Source organism: Harpia harpyja, chromosome 4 (assembly GCF_026419915.1).
Source record: "Harpia harpyja isolate bHarHar1 chromosome 4, bHarHar1 primary haplotype, whole genome shotgun sequence".
In the NCBI taxonomy this organism is placed as follows: domain Eukaryota; kingdom Metazoa; phylum Chordata; class Aves; order Accipitriformes; family Accipitridae; genus Harpia; species Harpia harpyja.
Genome location: NC_068943.1, coordinates 12,690,955 through 12,716,072, shown reverse-complemented (window position 1 = coordinate 12,716,072; position 25,118 = coordinate 12,690,955).

Genomic DNA, 25,118 nt, shown 5'->3' with positions numbered 1-25,118 from the left:
ATTTTGTATATAATCTGTAACTGAAGATTAATGAAACAGTGTCCATTAATTTCAAATAACAAACCAAAAATACTACATTCAGATAAAGAACCAGTGCAGATGGCAACATCTCTCAATCCACTGTAGAACTGACTCTTCACTCCACTATATAGCTAAGTGCAGAAATTTGAGGTGAGAACAGGAGGGAATGAGATTGAGCTTCAGCATCTCCCCTCCAGAGATTCTGCCTTCATCTACTTCCCAGTCCTTTGCTTCCTAACCGAAAGACTTAATCTTTACCTCCCCATCTCAGTCTTTCCCTTCATAGTCCATAATAGAATATGTTTCCTGACACCGGGTCATTGCAGAAATACTTCAAAGAAATTAAAATACCCATTGTCACTTTGAGTAGAGTCTACCGCCCTGGCTCTGAAACCTTCAGGCCAAAGCGAATTGAGATTGGATTAACCCTTACTTACTCTCTCAGCAAGACAGTAATAAACAAACCACAAGAAAGATATATTTTTTCAAGGGAATTAAGATCCTGAATTCTGAAAATTATATTGATAAGCTTTCATTTTATGTTGAGGGGCTATGTGTTTAATATGTAGACATTAAATATCTGCTATTGATAAGTTTGCAAAATATAAGGTACCAAAATTTAGAGCTATTAGAAAGTAGGTATGTACAGATATTTGTTTGAGCTTTGAAGTATTTGCTTGAGTTGACTGCATGTAAATCACCCTAGATTATCCTATTACATCATCAAATCCTGCCAGTCTACAACTACAATACATTCCTCTTCTTATTTAATACATGATAGATAGAAATAAGCAAAGATAGGACCTTCTCATGTATACAAACAGGGATATTTGCTTTCGGGTTACCTTTTCCCTCAGTACCTGTTAAAGTTTTGTAAGCTATTATTACAGATTCATATTAAAAATTAAAATTCACTTATTCTATCTAGTTGCAGTGCCTATGTGACACTCCTTGAAGAATACTTTCTGATGGGGTAGATTTGTATTAATGAAAAATACAAAAATGTCCATACAAAGTCAAAGCAAGATGGCCATGGCCATTCCATCTCTGCTTGAACAAAATGGAGATACAGTAATAGTCCTGCAGATGCCCAGAGGATGGCTCCTTGTGGCACTGTATTCTCTTCCAAAGGAAGAGAAACTGCTTGAGCAGGGCAGGGTATTGGGATGTGCAGCTTGCATACAGGGCAGTGGCCAAGGTGAGAAGCAAGGGTCACAAAATGTGCTTTCAGCCCCTGCAGCAGTTCCATCTGAATTACCAGCTTAGATGATAAATTCAAAATGGCAGACTTCATATAGCAAAGTTTTATGTCACTTACGATACAGATTACTCAGATTTAAAGTGACAATACAAGATTCAGGAGATAATAAAACTGACAAAATGCATTACTGAAACACACTGAAAGCACCTACTTTAGTGACTTATTTCTCTTCTATGAAATCAATGGGCAAACTCCCACCGAACTAAAGAGCAGAAAGAGCCCTTAATGCTTTAAGTTAAATGTTACTTAGGATGGGGAAATAGAGTGATAAAGTGCCTTTCACACTTCTCCTTCCCCCACAACCAAATTCTGTATCACTCCATTCATCATGCCAGAAACACAGCTTAGAGAAATAACTCTTTTGATTAAAACTGAAAAAAAGCACAGTGTCTTAAGTAGCCTGCTAAATCTCTACTTTTTTGGGGAGGAAAAGAAAAAAAGAAAAGAAAAGATTTAGTTGTTATGGACGACTCAAACGATTCTCGAAATTGGAGAAGTGATTCAAAATATTTCTGGACCATTACTGTTAAAAGACTGCCTGGCTTTGTTAAATGAGGTTTTGCTCCAATTTTTATTCTTATGGAGCAAGTCAAATAATTAAATTCATAATTAAATTCGTATTTCCTTCAAAGAATAGCCATTCTCAGGACTGACATTTCTTCTTGCTGTTTCAGAGACAATTAAAGAAAAAAAAAATCCCTCCCCTTTTCTGCTCTATATTTAACCTTCCTATTTCACAACTGAGGTATTATGCTGATGTACCATGGGGAAAACAAGTTCAGTGTAAGTGGTTGCAAGATTATATGATATCTTTCCCAACTCTGATAATACAGAAACTCCAGCAATCTATCATCAATTTCTACATAAATTAAAAAGAAATTAAAACAAAAAACCAAATTAACAGTTCATTTCAATTCTATTTGCTTTTTTTTTTCTGAAGGCAGATTTAAAGAAGGCAAAATTAGTGAATGTAATCATTTAGATTTTGAAGATTAGCTTAAATGTATTTGGTGTTCCAGTCCAGAAACTAGCATTTCTTATGAAGTTCAGAGAAAGGACATGAACCTCTACAGACTTAATCTAAATCTTTACACATCAGTGACATTTGCAGATGCTTTTTCTTAAACTTTAGTGACACTTTTGTCACATTTTCACATACCAAACTCCTCATGGATTATCATTCTACAGAGATTTATTTATTTTGCAGTTGAATAGCAAAAGAGATAAATACAGCTGGAAAAATAAATGGGAAATGTTATTACATAAAGGATTGAGTAAGTATGTAGTTATCTGCCTGGACATGTTTGTCAGCTTTGAACTAACAAAATATTTAGGAACAGTAACTCACTTGGCTTTCCTGTGCCTTTATACAGAGAAAAAGAGCAATTAGAATGGCAGGAAACACAAAAAAATGCTGCTGTTTTTTCTAAAGAACTCTTGGGTACTAAATGTTTTCTCACTGCAGTCCTGAGAAAGTAGGAATGGTAAGCATTTGAATGAGATGTGAAAGCTGGGCTTAAAGGAGTGTCAGGAAAATAACAATTTCTAAGTGGGAGGGATGGCAGGTTAAGGAAGCTACAGAAAAACTCGATGAATTAGCACCAGGTATGTGGACCAGAATGTTTTTAATTTTTAACTGAAACATGCAGAAACACCTTTATCTGATTGTTTAGATATTTATTAAAAAAAAAAAAAGTGGATCATTATGATAGTTTTCCCTGGTTTCTACATTCATCAGTGTAGTCAGCGTGAGAGAACACTTCACTACATACTGTATTTGTCAGAAATAGGCTGATGAATTAGCCAGAGCCTTAATCCCCATTTGTAAATTTATGTAATGTATGAGACTATACCGTATTAACTCTTAAAAAACAGAAAATCAAGCCTGCAGGATGACACAGGCTTGATATTAAAAGGTGTCTGACTGCTGCTTCCTCATCCCTGCTCATCTTTTCTGTTCAGCAATTTTAACGGCTTCATATATTGTAATAAATTCCAGATGGGCTCCTTTTTCTCCCTGGGAAAGGCTTCTTTTCATTACTTCTGAAGGTGACTCAGGATCCTCTCCCTAGTACTAAGATGTTCTTTTTCCTCCCAGAAGCCTGCAAGTCTCTAACAAATTCCCTGTTCTACCATTTAATACAAAACTTCTCCCAGTTGAGCATGTTGTTTTGATCTTAGGGAAGTGTAATTTCTCCCAACCTTGACTCAGTAAAAGGCAGTGAAGGCAAGGCAACCAGGCAGGTTTTTTCCTTAACTGTCTTCTTCCTTCTAACAAAGTATGCAATGTACAATATGTGTACATACAACTATGTATACACATAATGGTATATATGTACCTCATAATTGATAGTTGATCAGTTTTACCACTCATCCTTACAAACAATATCTTAACCACCTGCGGGGAAAAAAGAAAAGAAAAAAAAAGAAAAGCTAAAGGGAAAAAAAAATTACTTACAAATATTATGACCTAAAAAGTAGTAACCACTTTGGCTAGGTTCTTTAGGATGAATTTTCAAAATAGAAAAATTAGACATTTTGAAATTAAATCTCTTCAACTTCTTTCTAATGCTTTAAGTTTTGTCCCAAAAGTGGGGTTGTTTACCTGGTGTACGAGACGCCAGTATACACGCAGAGCAGAGGTATCTTATCCCAATTCTTGTCTGCACAAAGATGGGGGTGAGATGGGTTAACCCTGGCTGGATGCCAGGTGCCCACCAAAGCCATTCTATCACTCCCCCTCCTTCTCAGCTGGACAGGGGAGAGAAAATATAACAAAGAGCTTGTGGGTGGAGATAAGGACAGGAGAGATCACTCATCAATTACCATCACAGGCAAAACAGACTCAGCTTGGGGAAAGTTAACTCAATTTATTACAAATCAACCAGAGTAGGGTAATGAGAAATAAACCCAAATCTCAGAACACCTTCCCTCCACCCCTCCCTTCTTCCTGGGCACAACTTCACTCCTGGATTCTCTACCAACCCCCCAGTGGCACAGGGGGACGGGGATGGGGTTTATGGTCAGTTCATCTCACGTTATTTTCTGCCGCTTCATCCTCCTCAGGGGGAGGACTCATCACACTCTTCCCCTGCTCCAGCGTGGGGTCCCACCCACAGGAGACAGTCCTCCACGAACTTCTCCAACGTGGGTTCTTCCCACGGGCTGCAGTTCTTCACGAACTGCTCCAGCATGGGTCCTTTCCACGGCGTGCAGTCCTTCAGGCACAGACTGCTCCAGCGTGGGTCCCCCACGGGGTCACAAGTCCTGCCAGAAAACCTGCTCCGTGGGCTCCTCTCTCCACAGATCCGCAGGTCCTGCCAGGAGCCTGCTCCAGCACGGGGTTCCCACGGGGTCACAGCCTCCTTCGGGAACCCACCTGCTCTGGCGTGGGGTCCTCCACGGGCTGCAGGTGGATATCTGCTCCACCGTGGACCTCCATGGACTGCAGGGGGACAGCCTGCCTCACCATGGTCTTCCCCACGGGCTGCAGGGGAATCTCTGCTCCGGTGCCTGGAGCATCTCCTCCCCCTCCTTCTTCACTGACCTTGGTGTCTGTGGGGTTGTTTCTCTTACATGTTCTCACTCCTCTCTCCGGCTGCCGTTTACGTCTGTCCCAACTTTTTTTCCTTCTTAAAAATGTTATCACAGAGGCGTTACCACTATCGCTGATGGGCTCGGCCTTGGCCGGCGGCGGGTCCATCTTAGAGCCGGCTGGTATGGGCGCTCTCGAACACAGGGGAAGCTTCCAGCAGCTTCTTACAGAAGCCACCCCTGTAATCCCCCCGCTACCAAAACCTTGCCACACAAAACCAATACAGGGGGCTAGGTGGTAATCCACAAAGCTAGCACGCCTTATACCTAAACAGGCAAGCAATTTATACAGTTTAGATTTACAGATTTAGTTTCTAAAGTTATTCTTCCAAACTATTACTGGTAGTCACTTATCTACCACAATTTCTGTTGGTTTTTTCCGCTTCAAATTAAAGGTACGGTGTTCTTTTATTCTACAGCGCATGCCCAAGGGGGTGTAAGTCTTTTTGGTCTGGAATTGAGTGCCACCTTTACCTTTCCCCCCAGTTACTGAAGATCTTTGCTGACTTCATGCCTATGAGCAATTACTCTAACAACTTTCGTGCCTCATGGGGTAGGATGTTCCCTTCTTACCAGTCTTTTAGTTCTTCTTCAGGGGCACAGTCCTTAGCAAGGCATGCATTGGTTATACGGAGGGTACCCTGTTTCACAAGACCCTCCTGGCCTTTTAACGTGGCTTAAGGACATCATAAGGGCTAGCAATATACTGTTATTTTAGATGAAAGTTGAGTTTCTCACAGTGGACTCAGAAATCTGGAATTCTTACAGAAAAAAACCATCAAAATTAGTAAGCCTTCTGAAAAAAAAGAATCATTAATGTTGGCAAGACATATGACATAATCACTTTGGTCATTATGGGCCTGGCAAAAGGAAAGGGCATTTAGCACCTGGGCCAAATAGGAGGGACATGGCGGGGAAGATGGTTGTAAGATATACCATTATGTCTCACTTCTAGAGCCTGATGAGCACAGCACATGCTCCTGCTCTATGCAGGAGCACTTCAGTTCACAACAGATGACCTTACACCAAAAAAAAAGTAATTTACAACTCTGCTTCTATGTGCTCTAGAGGCACAGTTAAACCTTAGAAAAAGAGCAGGAAAAAGACTGACGTGAAAGTTCTGAATCTGAGTCCAGTCAATAACCTCACATTTATCAACTTTCCCTAAGCTGCCAAGGTAGAGAGGGTATGCCAGTGAGATATGACATGTTTCAAGGGGGGGTCTACATCTTATAAAATGATGGAGCAGGGTTGCAAAATGCCTACAGTAAGTGCTGGCTAAGCATGAGGCAGGAAATACAGGAATCTGCTGCCAAGGCTTATGTCCAGGGATGTGGAAGGAGAGGTGGAAAACCTGAGGCATTCCCCTGCAGCATCTCAGAGAAAATGGCCTATGGGAGTATTCATGTAAGTAAATACTCCATAAATGTGGACAATGGTCCTAAAATCTGCTCAATTCAAGTAATCACAGCAGAAGGAAATATCTCTGCAAATAATTTTTTCTGCTGTATCTGAGTTTGATTTCCTATGAACAGTAACATAACTTGGACAAAAAAATCTTAAGGCATTTTTCCTCCTATGGCCAACAAGCTTTTTACAAACAAAGCCAAAATTCACTAATTATTGCCATACAGAAGCATATAAATTCAGGCTCCCCAAAGGTACAGTCTGTCTCCCCAAAATGTGACAACAAGTACCATGGAAACAGTAGAAGTTATTACAAGATGCATGAGCATTGCTGTTTAATGAGCTTTGTTTTTAGTTAAATACAGAGCTTTTGTACCATAACATTTTCTTCATCTTATCCTTAGCTTTTTCTCCATCTCTAATTCTGTCACTGCTCTATTTTGCTTCCTCTCCAGGGGACATTTACTTTCATCAGAGCATCATTAATTAGAGTTTGTTTGTGGCATCAGCTGTCACTCATTATGAGATTATAAACTCCTGATAAAAGCATTTTTCCTCACTCCCTTCACAGCTGTTTTTTACATCCTTAATGTGCTATCTATCCCTTGTTTCTTCCTAAGGAAATAAAGCAGTTGTAAAAATAAGGCTATTCTTTTTTCCCTAAAATGTATTTTTTAAAGAATATGTTGTCGGTCCCCCCTTACATAATGAAGCCTATTTTTGCCAAGGTACTGTTTCTTATGGAAGCAGGTGCAGATAGTTCTGCTGAAGAAGAAATACGTTATTTTATATTTGTGAAGCTGGAAAGAGTATCAAGAACACTCATGACACAAGAGTCAATGTAAACCAACAGTGAAAGCTGTAGCATGATTTTTTCCCCTAGGTAATACAGCGTGAGACAGACCATGGGTAAGCTGAAAGTCATCTTCTTACAAATAAAATATAGATATTCTTTTATATTTATATTGGTTTAATTAGTGCTTTTTCTGTGTGCCTAAAAGAAATGTAAATCCCCTTAGAAATAAAAAAAAATAAAATTTGAACAACAGTCCTATTTTAGATCACAACTTGTTTAAGAACTGCAAAAGAAATCATTGCAAATGATGCAAAACTTGTCAGATGTGGTAAGATTACACATTTTATGGCCTGAATTACAATTATCCCAGTCTAAGTACTCCTCATCCTCTAACAAACTTTCAGTACGCTGGGTGTCATATAAGAAATAACTGGTGGGAGCATAAGCTTAAGTATGAAGAACATTAATACTTCTCTTTTTTCTTTTTTTTTTTTTTAATCCAGACTTTTTTGTGTCAACTGTTAGCTATAATGAACTCAAGCTCTGAGCCTTGGCATTAACTGTGAGCCTAAATTGAAGATATAATTTGAAAAACAGCTTTTGCAAAATATCTAATGGATATGCAACATGTTGCCAGAGGACATGGGAGTTTGAAACAGAAGGGCAGGGCACAGCTGCCAGCCTGGAGTATTTCCTAATGAGCTGAGACTGGCATGTATTTTAGCACCTGATCTTTTGGCCACAATGACATGCCTTTTTTTGAAGTGTGGTTTAGATCATAGATCACTCCTCTTTCACAGTTTTGTAATGCTGTGGAATTGCATTTCAAGAGAATAATGTACCAAAGAGTATCAGCTGCTGCACAAAATGTTACGATTACTTTGGAGGAAAAGACATTTAATGGTGACATCTGTTCTCATATCAGATCTGAAATGCTATATTGATTATTCCTAACCAAAGCAAATAGATTATTCATGATTATCCAAAGCATACCATACAGTGTAGGGGTTTTTTTGTTGTTGTTCATTTGTTTGTTTTTCAATCTGGATAACATGTTAACTTACTATATTTCTTGACCCTTTTGGGTCAACAGTGTATGAAAATGTTTCATGGAACTTATGGGGAAAATTTTAGTAAAAGTTTGAAAGTTTTTAGACTTTTCAAACATACGGTTTCAGGATTTCATAACTGCTAAAAGGGAAAGCCAGAAGAACTTTTACAAGGTTATTATAAAGCAACAAATTGCATTTATTACAAATTATATTTTAGAGACAAGGGAAAAGAAAACTGTATTTTTAACTTGCGGAATGATCTGGATCTTGTGTCTTTTTGATGTATTCCTTGGACTGTTAGTTCAGGAAATACAATGGATAGACTGGTGGATTTGATTTTTGTTTGGAATACTAGAATAGGTTTCAGAAGCTGATAATTAATAAGATCATATAAAATAAAATGCAGAAATTCCCAGACTCAAAGAGGCATGATATAATATAGCACCAAAAAGTAATTTCTTATAGCGGGTTTTGTTTGTTTCTGAATACTTTTCATCCTGAATTGTCTCCTTGTAATATTCTACTTTGGATTACATCTCATCAGAAACTAAAAGTTAAATCTTCCCAGCAGAAGAGTATAAGAAGAGAAGCAAACCTAGTCAATGGCTTTACACCTCAGTCCTGTTCTGCCTTATAGCTGTATCTGCTGTATTTCCTCCTCTCTATTATATTGCATTTGTGGAGTGATGAGAATACTTTCCTCACAAAAATATTTGTGTAAACATGTAAATAAACTATTATAAAACTGTATGTTAGATGTTTCACAACAATCAGTTTACATTGGAGCTAAGAAGCTGAATATGATGGAAGACTGAACTTCTGCAAACTTCATTTTTGGAATGAGCTTTAAGGCCTATCGTTTGTTTCTTGTCAGAACATTTTAATATAAATGTCTTCCTTCTAAGTGTACAATTTACACTTTTTTTCCTGTTAATTGGTAACCCTAACTGTTCACTAGAAATTGCTATTTTTCTAGATACAGTCTGACAATACTCATCAAAGCAATATGACAAATAGTGACTTAACCCATTCTTCCCTCACACACAGACACACACTCATTGATACATCACATCTTCAGGCAGTGACTCAGGCTGCAGAAACAGCAGTTTTCATTAAAGTCATTACAAAAAGCCAACGCTCAGCATTTTTGAAAGTCAACGCTGAAAGCCGCCTACACTCTAAATGCTTTGCTGGCCTCAGAACTGTTTCTGCTTCTGACAAGGCAAAATCCGCAGCTCTGAAAGAGTGGCAGTGACACTTCCTCTGTGACATTTTCTGTTGTCTATATAGCGTGGCATCTTTGAATATGCTGGATTTTCTGAATGCCATTCATATGTGCTCTCTTCCACAAAATATCATTGCCTCAGACATTAGAAATTCTTCATTATGAATACCACTCTTGAAGCTCAGTGCCTAACTTTAAATATTGCAGCTCTGTGTGTCACAATACCTAAATCCTTTTTTTGAATTCTAGCCACAGAAGATGAGTTTTACAGGCAAGGTCATAAAGTGAATTATGAAAACAGTCTTAATTCCAGTCTTAATTTCACTCTCAGCAGCAGCAAAGATACCGAGTGCATATATACTAATAAATAAAGAGGGCAAAGAAGCAAATTTGAGCAATTGGATACCTGATCCTTAACACTACCAGCTAACTTGGTCCCGGGATTTATGTGGGACCACTCCAGCTAGCTTTCCCCAAGACTAATCTGTCTGTAAGGTATTAATCAGATGATGCTTTCTGGCCTTATTGCCAGAATTCATTTACATAATCCTTTGTTATTATTAAGCAGCATAGAGGGATGGGGTGGGTTGGGGTGGGGATGGGATCTCTGCTCTTGAATGACCAGCGTAAAACTAGCCTCAGTGGCTACTCATGAGACTGCTGGGCAGCGATTTCTGCTGTCTCCAGTAGCCCAGGGAAAAGAGAGAGTGAAGTACCCAGTTCTATCCACTTAGCCCAGTTGATTGACAAGCCACCTTCAACAAAGAGGACAAGGTCTTACTTGATGTTTCATACAATAGTGTAACTCTTTGATACCTGCTACGTAAAAGTTAAAAAAGCAAATCTAGCTACCAATGCTGTCTTTTAGACAAAGATAGTCTTTGATAATTTGTCCATTGCTTTTGACATCAAGATTAATAGAGGAGTGCTATATTTGCAGTATTTTTAAAGGTTTCAAGGGCATAAAAAAGGAAAAATAGAGGCTGTCTGAAAATGGATGAGAATGTGATAGTGATGCAGGTGTTTGTTGATGAAATATTTAAGAGAAACCTAATCTGATGAAATACCTATGTAATTACTGCACACAAGTTGATTTTATTAACAAACTTTACACTGAGGCCGTACATCACTGACTATATATTAACGTTGTAGTAAAATACAAAATACAGCATAATTGTAGACTGTGTTAGATTTTTTAAAATTCACGACACAGCTTTTAGTCTTCACAGCCTGATATGTGGGCCAGCACCTCAACACCACTCCCATCCAGCCACATTTCTCCTCAGGCAGATGCCTCAAAAGAAACAGAGATCACTTTAAGCATTTTTTGTGGTTTAACCCCAGTAGGCAGCTAAGCACCACAGAGCCAATCCCTCACTTCCCCACAGTGGGATGGGGAGGAGTTGGAAGGGTAAAAGTGAGAAGATTCATGGGTTGAGACACAGTTTAATAGGGAAAGCAAAAGCTGCGCGTGCAAGCAAAGCAAAACAAGGAATTCATTCACCACTTCCCATCAGCAGGCAGGTGTTCAGCCATCTCCACGAAAGCAGGGCTCCATCATGCGTAGCAGTTATTTGGGAAGACAAGTGCCATCACTCAAAATGTCCCCCCTTGCTCCTTCTTCCCCCAGCGTTATAAGCTGAGCATGATGTCATATGGTCCGGGATATCCCTTGGGTCAGTTGGGGTCAGCTGTCCCAGCTGTGTCCCCTCCCAACTCCTTGTGCCCCCCCAGCCTCCTCGCTGGTGGAACATGGTGAGGATCAGAAAAGGTCTTCATGCTGTGTAAGCCCTGCTCAGCAATAGCTAAAACATGGGTGTATTATCAACACTGTGTTCAGCACAAATCCAAAACATAGCACCACACAAGATACTATGAAGAAAATTAACTTTAACGCAGCAAAAACCAGTGTAGCACTTAAACCACTCGCTTGTGCTTTTATCACCACTATTGCAGCTGAATTGGACCCTACAGTCTTTGGAGTGTATTTAAGCCACATTCCTACCAATTTATTCCTACTGGTCCTACATGATGACCTTGCTAGGCATCCAGAGCTACTTCCCATCCTCAGTCTGACAGGATGCTTTTCTTTATACGTACTGTTACTGCTGTCCTTCTCTCTCCCCAGCATAGCAATGTCACTCTGCACTGCTCTATTCTGTGTATCTGTTGGGAAAGAGTTATATAGCACTGCCACCCAGGGGAAAGGAGGCAGGTGAGCATCGGTCAATGTGTGCAACCATAGGCAAATCTGCCAGCAGAAAGCACATTCCTCTCACCAGAGGTGGCAGGGGAATGACTGAGTGACAGCCACTTTGAAGGATTTAGGAGCTGCCTAAAAGTACAACTGTACCTGTTGAGAAAGACAGGTGTAATAAACTTCAGATAAAAAGTATTACTTGGGTAAATGGTGGTGAAATGATGTTTGCCTGTCACAATGTTTTTCTAAACTGTAGCAGGATTAATTTTTTTGGAGAATGATTATATTTCTTTTTTTTGTTGTTGTTTTTTGGTTTGTTTGTTTGGTTTGGTTTGTTTTTTTTTTAAGAATTAAAATTCATACTTAGAATCCCATCCTTAGTTGTTTCTCAGAAACCTTAAGGTGCACTTACCTTGCTACCTCTTCTCATTTCATTTAAATATCTCTGACATAAGTGCCTCTCTTTTCAGTCCTCAAAGCCTATGTTCAAAATAGCCAAAAGAAAATTACGTGTACAGATAAAAATCTTTCGTTAGGAATACCTGGGGAAAAAACAAAAAGCAAATCAAAACAAAAAATAAATTAAAGCATACAAGTCTTCTTCAGCACTTTTTCTTTCCCTCAGAATTAATCAGCCAAACTTTCAAGTGCTGTCAGTTCGTGATCAGGTTTGTTACACTTCCACAAGTCTTTCTCCAGAAATGTATGATGGCAGCCTACTCCTTGCTTATAAACTTGGTGCCCATTCATGCTACTAAGGACCTGAATTTGCACAGCTGTATTGTGAAGGGAAATACGTTGTTGTTTATATTGGAAAGCAAGTGGGCTAGCTTCTGTTCTTGGGCTCACTCACAGCATGGCCTGGCTCCTATTCTGTGGAGCTTGCCTCTGCTCTGCTTTCCCTTTGCCCATTTTTCTAGTCTATTCAATGGAAATAGTTCCGGGACTGGACTTTTCATACCTCAGTGGTGTCTAGGAGATTGCCAGTGTACATCCTGTCAACAAGAATTTCAAGAGTTTCAACAACTGCATCTAGGCATGTGCCCAGTGACTCCCTGTTAAGAAGAAATGTGTCATATGGCAACATCTGACAGCCTGACCAACCTGTTCACCTCCTACAACAAAGTAGCATTTTCTGTGGATGTGGTGCAAGCAGTGGATATTGTTTAGCTGGGCTTAAGCAAAGCACTGGACACCGTTTCCCATAGTCCCTTCCTAAACAAACTGGCAAAAGTGGATGGGTGGTCTGTGAGATGGATGGGATATTGGCTAACAGGCCACAATCAGAGGGTGGTGATCAATGGTATCTACTCAGGCTGACAGCCCAGGGATTGATACAAGGCCCAACACCGTTCAGCATATTCATAAATTATCTGAAGGATAGGATTGAAAGCACCATCTCCAAGTTTGCTGATGAAAATAAACTGGCTAATGAGGTGGACATGTCAGAAGGGAGAGCTATCTTACAGAGAAACCTGGACAGGCTGAAAAATTGGGCTAGCAAGAACAGTAAGAAGTTTAACAAAAACAAGTGCAAACTCCTGCATCTGGCATTACAATCAAGGGAGCCCAGTACAGACTAGGATCTGTGCGGCTGGGGAGCAGCCTTGCTGAAAGGGACCTGGCAGTCCTGGTGGACAAGTTGAATATGAGCCAGGAGTGCACTGCTGCAGCAACAAAGGCAAATTAGGTCCCGGGCTGCATCCACGGGGCCATTACTAGCAGAGAGAGAGACATGATCATTGCCCACTCAGAGCTTGTCAGGCCACACCTGGAGTACTGTGTCCAGTTCTGGTCTCCACAATCCAAAAAAGACATGGACAGACTGGAGATGGTCCAAAGTAGGGCCACAAAGATGATCAAAGGGCTGGAGAACTTGCGCTGTGAGGAAAGACTGAAGGAGTTAGGTCTTTTGATCCTGTAGAACAGAAGGCTTGAAGGGACCGCATCACAGTTTTCCAGTACTTAAAGGGTGGCTACAGAGAGGGTGGAGGTTCTTTCTTCCCAAGGAGCCACATGACGAGGATAAGAGGCAATGGGTGCAAGCTACACAGGGAGAGGTTTCATCCTGATGCAAGAAAAAAAAATTTCACAGTGAGAACAATCAGTCAATGGAACAACCTCCCCAGGGACATGGTGGAGTCTCTTATCACTGGAGGTTTTCAAGATGTGACTGGACAGGGTGCTAGATAATCTCACCTAGGCTACTTTTCCCACAGAAGGTTGGACCAGATGATCTTTCAAGGTCTCTTCCAACCTGGGCTGTTCTATGATTCAATGATTCTATGATCTGGAGAAGGGTTATGCCTGCCTTGGAAAGCAAGTGAGGATGCTCCAGAGGAGAAGAGGAAAAGACTTCAGGGTATAAAAAGGGGAAAACTGGAGAAGTTACTGTGAGGTGATGGAGTCTGCACCTCAAGAAGAGACTGTGGGATCACTGGGGGATGGAGAGGAGACAGCAAATTGCCTGGCCACAAGGACTGTAAGTAGGAACATCCCAGATACTGAAGGCAACCAAGCTCAGATTGCTGCAACTACAAGAGAAACAAAACAAAAACCACACAAAACAAAACCAAACCAAAAAGAAAAACCCAAAAGACCATGTTGACAGAAACCCAAACTGGAAATAAAGAGGTCATAGAAGACAGAGGGGGAGCTGGTTGTTAATTCCTTAACTTAATTGTAAGTAATCCCATGAAGCTTTCTCTACACATCATCAAAGGAAAAAAAAAATGTTTACTGTTAAATTTTAGTAAACTTATCCATCTGGTACTTTAGAACTCTGTGTGTCTGGTGATCCTTTCTGAGGCATGTACATGCATACACTCACAGAGTGAACTAGATGACATCTGCTGGGCTTTCCAGATTGCTGGTTATGTCTGTTCTGCTTCAGATCTGGCCCAAGGCATTGGCACAGCAGGAAAGATTGTGAAGCAAAGAGCAGGGTCCTGTGGGTGGATTTGTTTTGTAATGTTCGGTTTAGCCCTGTTCCGAGGAAAAATGTACTTTTGCAATATGACAGATACTACGTTCTTTGTAAATAAAATACCAAATGGATTAGAACAGGTGTGTCTAATAACATGTGAGACATGTACTAATCCAATCTCCAGGAAAAAAAAAAGAAAATAATAAACAAGTCAAAAGTTCTATGGGGAAGTAGAAGAAGCTCAAGATGTGCCATCAAAGGCATTATCTCCTTGTAACTATTAGAAGTTTGTTCAAAATCTCTCATGTGACAGCTGAGATAAAATATGTGTCCATATGTTTTGTTTACCTCTGGAAAATGAGAGGTTATCTTGGTTTGGTCCAGAAATAGAAATTGTAATCCAAGTTACATTATCGTGACTTAGAAACAGAAAAACAGTAAATAAACAGCTGTGAAATATCAGCTATTCCATATTAACCTCTATACTTAATAATTTATGTTTCTGATTTCTGTTCCAGTGCCTGTGTATGTGAATAACACTCCTTTTAACAGCACTGAATTAATTTCCTTTGTAATTTCAGTAAGTATTGCTTTATAATTTTTCTATGCCATGAAAAAAAATAGGTACCTATATTCTATATATAATTTATAATTTTGTACATAACTTTCCTCTGATTTATTTTCACATAAAGTAAAATACTATATAATTTAGAACTCTGGTGAAATTTATTTACATTCTAATTATTAGCATTCTCTTTGAACTCCCTGTAATGCTGTTTTTTTGCTTATTCTGTCATGGAACAAATGGTATTAATGAGAAACTAAGAGATGGTGGTGAACAACCAGTATGAAACTACTAATGAAAAAGTATAATGGCTGTTCTTTAAACATTCATATGTTTGATTTCCTATTTAAATTAGTGGATGAGGGAAAGGCTGTGGACATTGTCTACCTAGTCTTTAGTAAAGCCTTTGACGCTGTTTCCCACAGCATTCTCCCGGAGAAACTGGCTGCTTACGGCTTGGACAGGTGTACGCTTCGCTTGGTGAAAAACTGGCTGGATGGCCAAGTCCAAAGTGTTGTGGTGAATGGAGTTAAATCCTGTTGGTGGCCGGTCACAAGTGGTGTTCCCCAGGGCTCAGTACTGGGGCCAGTTCTGTTTAATATCTTTATCAATGATCTGGATGAGGGGATCGAGTGCACCCTCAGCAAATTTGCAGATGACACCAAGTTGGGAGGCAGGGTTGATCTGCTCGAGGGTAGGAAGGCTCTACAGAGGGATCTGGACAGGCTGGATCGATGGGCCGAGGCCAATTGCATGAGGTTCAAGGCCAAGTGTCGGGTCCTGCACTTCGGTCACGGCAACCCCATGCAGCGCTACAGGCTTGGGGAAGAGTGGCTGGAAAGCTGCCCGGCAGAGAAAGACCTGGGCGTGCTGGTTGACAGCCGGCTGAATATGAGCCAGCAGTGTGCCCAGGTGGCCAAGAAGGCCAATCGCATCCTGGCCTGTATCAGGAACAGTGTGGCCAGCAGAAGCAGGGAAGTGATCGTCGCCCCGTGCTTGGCTCCAGTGAGGCCGCACCTCGAGTACTGTGTTCAGTTTTGGGCCCCTCACTACAGGAAAGACACTGAGTTGCTGGAGCGTGTCCAGAGAAGGGCAACTGAGCTGGTGAGGGGCCTGGAGCACAAGTCTGATGAGGAGTGGCTGAGGGAAGTGGGGCTGTTTAGTCTGGAGAAAAGGAGGCTGAGGGGAGACCTTATCGCTCTCTACAACTGCCTGACAGGAGGTTGTAGTGAGGTGGGGGTCGGTCTCTTCTCCCAAGTAACAAGCCATAGGAAGAGGAAATGGCCTCAAGTTGCACCAGGAGAGGTTTAGGTTGGATATTAGGAAAAATTTCTTCACCAAAAATGTTGTCGAGAATTGGAACAGGCTACCCAGGGAAGTGGTTGAGTCACCATCCCTGGAGGTATTTAAAAGTCATGTAGATGTGGCAGTTACGGACATGGTTTAGTGGTGGACTTGGCAGTGTTAGGTTAATGGTTGGAGTCGATGATCTTAAAGGTCCTCTCCAACCTAAATGATTCTGAGATTTCTGCCAAATGGCTATGGTGATAACAACTTTTTTTTTTTAAGTTGTTAGTTAATGTAAGAATCACAATATTCTCTAGTGAGAATTGTGACATTGTGAATTAGCATTTTGCTCTGCAGAAAATTAATCATTTTTCCTCTGTCCCTTATTTCAGCTGGATTCTGATCTCTATTATGTGCTTTTCACTGCACAATTTAGCTTTAAGGGATCTTTCCTGAGTTACTCTATCAATAGTCTTTTGAAAGTCTTATGCCATTCATTTCTTTCATCTACTGCTTTATTGTGAACTGAGTATGAAAGACATGCTCAAAAAATTCTAAAATATTAGCGAAACCCAATCTCCTTTTGAAATACTGTTGGTGCATATGTGAAGATAATCATGCTGTTTTACTAGTTTGTAATTTCAACCATTTTTCTGATTCACACATAAACCCTGGTGATCTCTGTCACAGAGGCACACACAATCAAATCAAACAGGTGTTAAAAATCAGATTTATTCTTCAATAAAAAAGCTGGTTAGAACTTGAATAACATTACTAAACCACAGGCTCAGTGATGTAAGGGGAAAATAGTACTACACAGCCGACTTAAGAATTCTTAAGGTTTAGAAATGGTAACCCAAAATGTGCCTATCACTCACCTATAGGATGAGGGCTCCCAACTTGCAGGAGTTACCTTGGGCAGCGTCCTGACCCAAGGGGAGAGTCCCCCACTGCAGACCAGCTGCTCTGTGGAGGACTGACTCAAAATGTCCTCTGGCGGGGCCCCATTTATACCCTTGTTGAATCTGACCTGTGGTCATATGTGGTCATTTTAGTCCCTATTGGCCAAGGGTCAATTCTTTATTCCTGACACGTGTACCTGCTGACTGGAACTTGATACCACTGTGCAGACTGGGCAGTTCAACTTCCACCCTGCAGGCTCTAGGGTTTTTTTCGTTTGTTTGTTTGTTTTTTCTCTCTTCCATGGCCAGAGAAGCTTTGCTTTCTATCAGGGCGGGTATACCTGCCACAATCTCTTGCTCAGTTGATATCTAAGATGTAACCTTTTATTGTTTTACCTTTTAATTGTCTAGAGTAATAACTGCATTCAGAGAAGAGGGCAAATCTTTGCTAACATCTTACTTCAAAAGTTTTCAGAATTATATGGTGCTCAGACAAGAATTATGAAAGCGATATTTTAGATGGAGGCCACTTTGAGACATTTAATCTCTGTTGTAATTCTGGGCCACAAGTTCCATTAAAAAATCTCAAGTAAAACCCAGTCTCTTCTGTATTGACCCTTTGGATTTATCATACAAGCCAAGTTCATCAGGCTGGTTCATACATGACTAAGCTTCATTTACCAAAGGAAATTTGGCACTCAGAAGTGCTGTGTTTTGGTATCAGAAGTAGCAGTTCTGGGCATAAGTCGGTGGAGCTGAATGAAAGGTATCATCTGAGTTGAAAGTAGGAACTAATAACTACACCTATTTCAGTAAATTAAATAGTGCCACAATACTTTGTGGCACGCCAACACTTAATTGTCTCTACTGTTAAATTATTTCACAGTCCCTGGCATGGTTTCATTCTAAGGCAACTTCCCCTTTTCCAAAGACTATCTGAGCACAATTCAGGAGTGAGTATGGGGAAAACACTGTTCCCGCAAGTTTTTTTGGCGATGACTACTCTCTTATTACTACTACTTATGACTACTACTCATGACTACTACTCTGTTATTCAGCCTCAGGGGCAGAGGACAGTCATAGGCACACTGAATTGAGTAGTCTAGATGGAGATGCAGGCTCTCATTCAGAGATAAATATGTGCCTCCCCAAGACAATTCACCTTTTTTTTAGGTAGATGCTCAGGACTGCTTTAGCCTGCTATTTAAAAAGCAGTCTTTTTTTCCCCATTGATGATAAGGGAATTATAGGAAGACAAGGTCAGACATATCTAACTTTTAGGTGACTAAAGCTAGGTATAAGGAATCTTATATCTCCAATTCTTCAGATTTCTGTAAAATATGCACTTTCACAAATCTGCTTTTTTAACATCTGCAACTGGTTCAGACTCTTTGTTCCTTTTTTTGAACTCTGAGGGAAAAAATGAAATTTATGGTTATGCACAATGAGCTCCTTATTTTTGTAAATTAATTTTGTATTTAATGCGAAACATTCTAACTTTGTAAACCACTGCACAAAGAGTTTAGTATTCAGAGTTTTTGGCCTAGTTTTTAAGTTTTTTAATCATCATACTAAAGTGTTGTGTTGTGAAGATTAATAAAATAATACAGAATTTATAATGTATTAAGCAAATGTTAAAGAGGTATAAGTTTTTTGATGTTTTTCAGAACCAAGGTAAACACCTAATGTGTGAATGTTTCTCTACCACTTTTGTACAGGCAGAACTTGAGTGGTTTTTAACTTATGTTGATGCATTTCTTCTTCAAAGGTTGAGAGACAGCTATATACAGAATAAATACATATGCATTACTAAGTGAAAGCAATTTTACTCCCCCAACCTTAGAAAAAATATACTTCTCTATGCATGCATTGAATAACTCAGATGATATGTTTTCTTCTTCTAAATAGCAGTGCATCTTATCACAGATCTTATCACAGACTAATAAATAATATATAGAGAAGCTATAGGATTTTCAGCAAGTGATTCCAAACTGTCATAGTTATCCTATGGGATGGCAACTGAAAAGGTTTTCTTTGTTTGTTTGTTCCCCCCCCTGCCCCGAGTTATTAATTTCAAAATCCTCTATAAGCTTATGTAAAAACTCTTTACACCCTTAGGTCAAGATTTTTTTTTTTAGGTGGGCGCATTGCTCAAATTAGCCCTTGGCTATCTGTCTCCCCCAAATCCACTTTGAGCTGGATGCAGCCATCACGACCAGACTCATCCATTATGACCGCCACTGGTGGTTATCAGTTGAGCAGCGCTATGGGAAATACAGGTCAGGATGGGGGCAGGGGGAGGCACACTGTCACAGACCTCTGAGGATCATCTGGTCCAACCCCCCCTGCACAAGCAGGGTAGCTTAGAGCTGGGTTGCCCAGGAGTGTATCCAGACGGCTTTTGAAGATCTCCAAAGACAGAGACTCCACAACCTCTCTGGGCAACCTGTGCCAGTGCTCTGTCTCCCTCACGGTGAAAAAGTGTTTCCTCCTGTGCTTCAATTTGTGCTCATTGCCTATTTATACATAGTGAATAAAGCACTATAGACATGGTCTGTCTATGTGTCTAGAAGGTGTTCAGACATGGAGGTCACTGGAAAGTGACAAGAGGCATGCTATTAAAAGCGTGATTATGCTGTCTTTCCCAGAAACTCTGAAATTAAGCTAGCAGATATAATTTGGGCCTTCTGTGGAGGTTTTGTTACAAAGTCACTGAATTAGGGCAGGATTTCTGTAAACTGGAAGTTGGTCAAAGAGCTGACAGCATGTAGTAGCTGGACCACCAGCTGTCTATTATTAATTCTACATTTCTTCCAATAGTTTAAGAATGGGTGCAGCAGAGAGATTGGAAACTCAATTGATGTTTCTTGTCCAGTGTCTCTGTTGGGTGTTAGATTGCTCATGTGTTTTTTGTCAATTCCAAGTTGCTGTTGTGAAAGTTTATGATGAAGTGAAAGGAGTTAATTGATACCAAAACCAGTGAATTAAAAGAAAAATAAAATTTTCCCAGTGATGATTCTCCTGGGAGCACCATTTTGTTTGTAACACGGACAAGCAAATATTACCTTATTGTTTTAGGATTATAAATCTGGGGATCTGAAAATATTAGCTAGTCCAGATTTCAATAGATGAGAAATCCTGATATACTATTTAGCTATCTGATGCAGAATACACAGTGTTTAACACAGTAACTACACATATAATTTTAAACCCAAATATTTTTCCTTCTTTTTAGTGTCGTCCCCCCCCCCAAATCCCAGTAGAAAGTCAGAATCACTTCTCTATTATTCTGGGAAAAATTTGTTAGTTCTTATGTCATCTGACCTAGATCTGCCAAGCACAAATAAGAATGTTTTGTTATATAAACTGAGAAATTAGAGACAATTAAAGTTCTATCAGCATCTTCTTTAAGAAACTGTATTCCCATCTTTAAAAATACTCTTCTTAGCTTATAGTAGGGGCAGAGAACACATTTTCCTAGTTTTTTATAATTATTTCTTTATATTATGAAAATAACCATGAGTATATTTGTAATTCCTTTTTTATAGTGAAAAGTTAATGACAGTGTTACATGTTGTCCAATTAACCACCAAGTGGAGCTCTAACCTAGGAAAAGAATTAATCATTTTATAACCAGTGCACATGCCAACAGTGGTTTTTCATAAAGCAAGCTAAAGTAAAAAAAAAAAAAGCCAGCTGCACCCTGTGCCGATTACACCTGCTTTATATCTTCAGAATCTATTTTGTCTGTAACTCACAGTTACAGTCAAGTGCTGTAAAAATAAAGCTTATTGCAGGCAAAGCAGAACAGTGATTCAAATTAACATAGAATTATACTGCAACAGACTGAAGATTTTACTTCAAAGCTATTATAGTTAATGAAAATGATGCTCAATCCCTCAAGTGCTCTGTGTTCATGGATTCAAGTTACAGATAAAAGAAACTGACTTATAAATTGTACAATGATTAAAAGAACTGAGTAAATTCTTAATAATACACATTTAATTGCCCTGATTAGATTGAGGGAGACTTCTACTTACATTTGAAAGTTGAATGACCTATTTTAGAGGACCATATAACGTTTAAAAAACCTGGGCCAAATTCTAATGATTGACATTCACAAAAAAATTTACTATGTACTGATTAGTTGGCTGATTGTCTTTACAATATATTCTTGTGATTATTTAAAATCATACTTGGAACTGAATTACTGACTTGATGTATGTAATACAGTGCATTGCATTTGAATTGCTGTTGGGTTTTAGTTGTGTTTGTTCATTTTGTTTTTTTCCAGAAAGGTTCTGCTTACTTACCTGATTTCTTTTAGCTTCTTTCATGGGCAAACTACATTCTGTTGCACTTATTCTATACACAGATGAGGACAGGACTTGGGAGAGCTTCTGACTTCCCAGGTCAATTTATGCACCTCAGTCAACTTCTGACAACATGTGTGTACATTCACCCCCATCTCTTCCTCTTCTCTTCTGCTAACATACTCACTCTCTCTGAAGGCAATCCTGAGGTCGTGCCTCACAGAAAGCCCTGGTGCTATAGGTGTCCCAGTGTGGGAAGGTGGGAGACTACAATTGAGAACATTGAACAGAACAAACCTACTCTGCGGGGTGTGTGCATATCGCACAGGTACATATGGACATACGTGCGTGATTCTTAGTGATTATCAACCTGGACTAATCTGCAAATAGGGTAAACAGTGTGGAAGGCAGGCATCAGAGAGGCTGTAAGTCTATGCCAGAGACTGGAGAGACTGGAGGGTCTGCAAAGGGGGTACTGAAGGGACCCGAAGATTCAAGTCAAGTACGGTGGGGCTTGGGGGTCAACTGAGAGACCCATCTGCACGTGCTGCCTGTGTGTGAGGCAGCTGGAGCTGAGAGGGTCCAAGGGCCAGCTGCTGGGTAGATTGAGTGTCTAAGGGCAGGTGTTGGAGGGATCTACAGTGTGTGTGTGTGTGTGTACGTGCTCATGTGTGCAAGGAGGTCTGAACACCTGCAGCAAGAGTGGGGCTGTGGACCTCAAATGTTCGCGTCCCAGGTGCCAGCAATAGGGGAAACCAAGCATCTGGGGCCAGATACAAACAAGCATATTTACAATATTTTGTGCAATTCTTTTAAAATTCTGAACCAATTATGCTTACAATAAATAGGAACAAAGCTGTTCCTAGTTTAACTTCACTGATTTCAGTGGCTTTATACATTTGATCCATGAATTGTAGCTTATATACATATTGTAATATATTCCTCTCAAGTAAACACAAGCAATTAATATTCACCATGACAAATCTGTTAAAGGAATCATCTAGGAAGAAACGTAACTAAGTCACCTCCCTCTCTATAGTCTGAATATCAGCCTGAGCAAGGTCTGCAGTTTTTAATACCAATTAAACAGAGAAATTACATTTTAGCATTAATTTTAAAAGTAATGCGTAAGTGTGATTTTCTTTAAAACATCTATCTAAATTGAACTTACAGAACTGACAACTGAATAGCTAAACTTACACTTCCATTCACTCTGACGTGGAGAAAACCCCTGAACATCCAAATATGATTGCATGATTGGTTCACAGCTTTGAAAACTGACAGTAGATAGTTGGTGTGAGATAAGAGACAAAATGAATTGAAGCAGTTTTAATAATGGAAGTTTCACCTCAGACCACACCTTATTCTAGGAAGATAATCTCTTCTAAAGCATGTTGATGATTATGGTAATAACCTTTACTTAATTCTATATTCTCTTGGACTAGTACTTCATAACAACCTTCCCTAGGACCTTATGTTTCCAGACTGACAGTCATGACCTTGTAGCAGGTAACCTAAAATCATAGGAAAAATCTGATTCCTGGGGCCTTACTATGAAGAAGCCCTGAGAGCCACCAGCTGTGCAGCTTGTAGTTTTCTGTGGTAGGCAGCCCAGGGCATGTGGCTTTGTTTGCGCTGACTTGAATCTGTGTATTGCAGAAGCATCAGGATGCACAGCAGCACTCTGCATTCAGTCAGAGATTTTCTGAACACTACTTTCAATTTCCTAATGATTTTTTGGGAAAATACTGCAAGCAAAATACTGTAGTCTTAATGAAGCAATGTTTTTTATTAAAATTCTCTTTCATCATGTTTCCCCAAATTGCTGTAGTTGGCGGATTTGTACTTTCTCTCTGTCCTCCATCAGGGTATCATTTCCAATCATTTTTTGGTGTGTAGATCGCAATCTGATTTTTTTTTTTAAATCTCTCGGTTAGCTTTTTTAGTCATGGGTGGACTCGTATGTACTCATTTGTGTCATAGCTAAAGGCAGTTTAAACTAACAGATGCCATCACCAACAGAGACAATTTCAATGGTACAAGGTCCTAGTGCTTTCCTCAGTTGTTTCCTATGAGGCAATGACTGAGCCTGGGGTTTTCGAAGCTCTGTTACAGATCCCAGGTAGATGTAAATGTAGGAGACGACACTTCAAACAGATTTCAAGAAAGTGAGGAAACTTTTGAAGAACCCCCTGAACCAATGTATATCCAGGAGATGCTGGAAACAGCACATTATACTATAATGCTACAGGCCAGCTTGTGCCACACATCATCACATCAAGTGATACTCCCTAATATCTTTGCCTTTAAATAAATTGCTGTGTAATCATGCATTTTTCAGTGTAAAGAAGATTATCAGCACAAGTTCTAAATGGTTCAGTATAAATACTAAAGTAATTCCATTCTATGACTGTATGAAAATGATGTTGCTGTGTATTGCCATCAACATTCATGAAACAGCACTCCATGGACTGTAAAAGAACAGACAGAAGTTCTGTATGACACAGACTTTCACATACTTGCATCCTTCCAATGACACTGAGTTTCAAAGTGATTTTCAAATTCTTATCCACTGGAGATGCAGCAGCTTAATGGTTCCATGGCTGTTAGTTCTCCTTCTGCAGAATATTACTCCCATGACCTCCCAAATATATCCCAATAGAATTTGTTGCTGATTTAGAATGAAATGAGTACACCTTGCAAATTAACCTAGGGTAAAAAAGACTGATTAAAAAAATAAGCAAATTTTTCAGATTAAATGTTAAGTCCTATTAAAAAAAGAAAAGGCAATTACTTTTAAGCAAAGACAATGTTCAAATAATTGATAGTATTGGAACACAGAGGAAATAACCTTGGAGCTAACTTTGTTTCTCTGCAGTCCCATTATGGATCTTTCTTCATTAACCAAACTTAAATTCAACTTTTTTTTTTTTTTAAGCCTTTTTTCCTTGCAAGTTTTTACCTTGGTGTCTTTTAGCCTGTTTCTGCCAGTCTGTAATCTAGCACCAGTGATTCACCTACTCATACTGTTTCCACTTGAAACCCCAGGATTTGCTCAAGGCTTTCCAGAATATGTTAGGGGCTGCAACAGCTCCAATAACTGCATCAGAGAAAGTGAAATTTTAAAAGAAGATTTTCCATGTCCCAAACAGTGAAAATGGTATGTTATTCAGTTTTCAGAAGTCATGCCATATCCACATCTCGCCTTATTGTCTCAGTTCTCAATCAAATTTTCAAGTCTTTCTTTTCTTGGAAAAGTTTGAACCAGAATTTCAATTTATTTTAGTGTTGTCAAGATGTAGTAGGAAGCTGTGATGAAATACTCCAGTATTAAGAAGTACTCTAAAATGTGTCATGTTAATCTTTTCATTAGAGACCAATCTGTCTAGTCGCTTAAACTATACACTTAGATACTGTAAATTATTCCTAACTATTGTAGTAGGTATGGCCCTGAAAAGGACATGCTTTATAAACTCACTCAGCTGTAGAAATACTATGAGAGACATTTTATCTGCCTATACTGGCTTTGACTGCCCTTGAGAGCAGATTCACTGTTTGTCCAGTCAGCA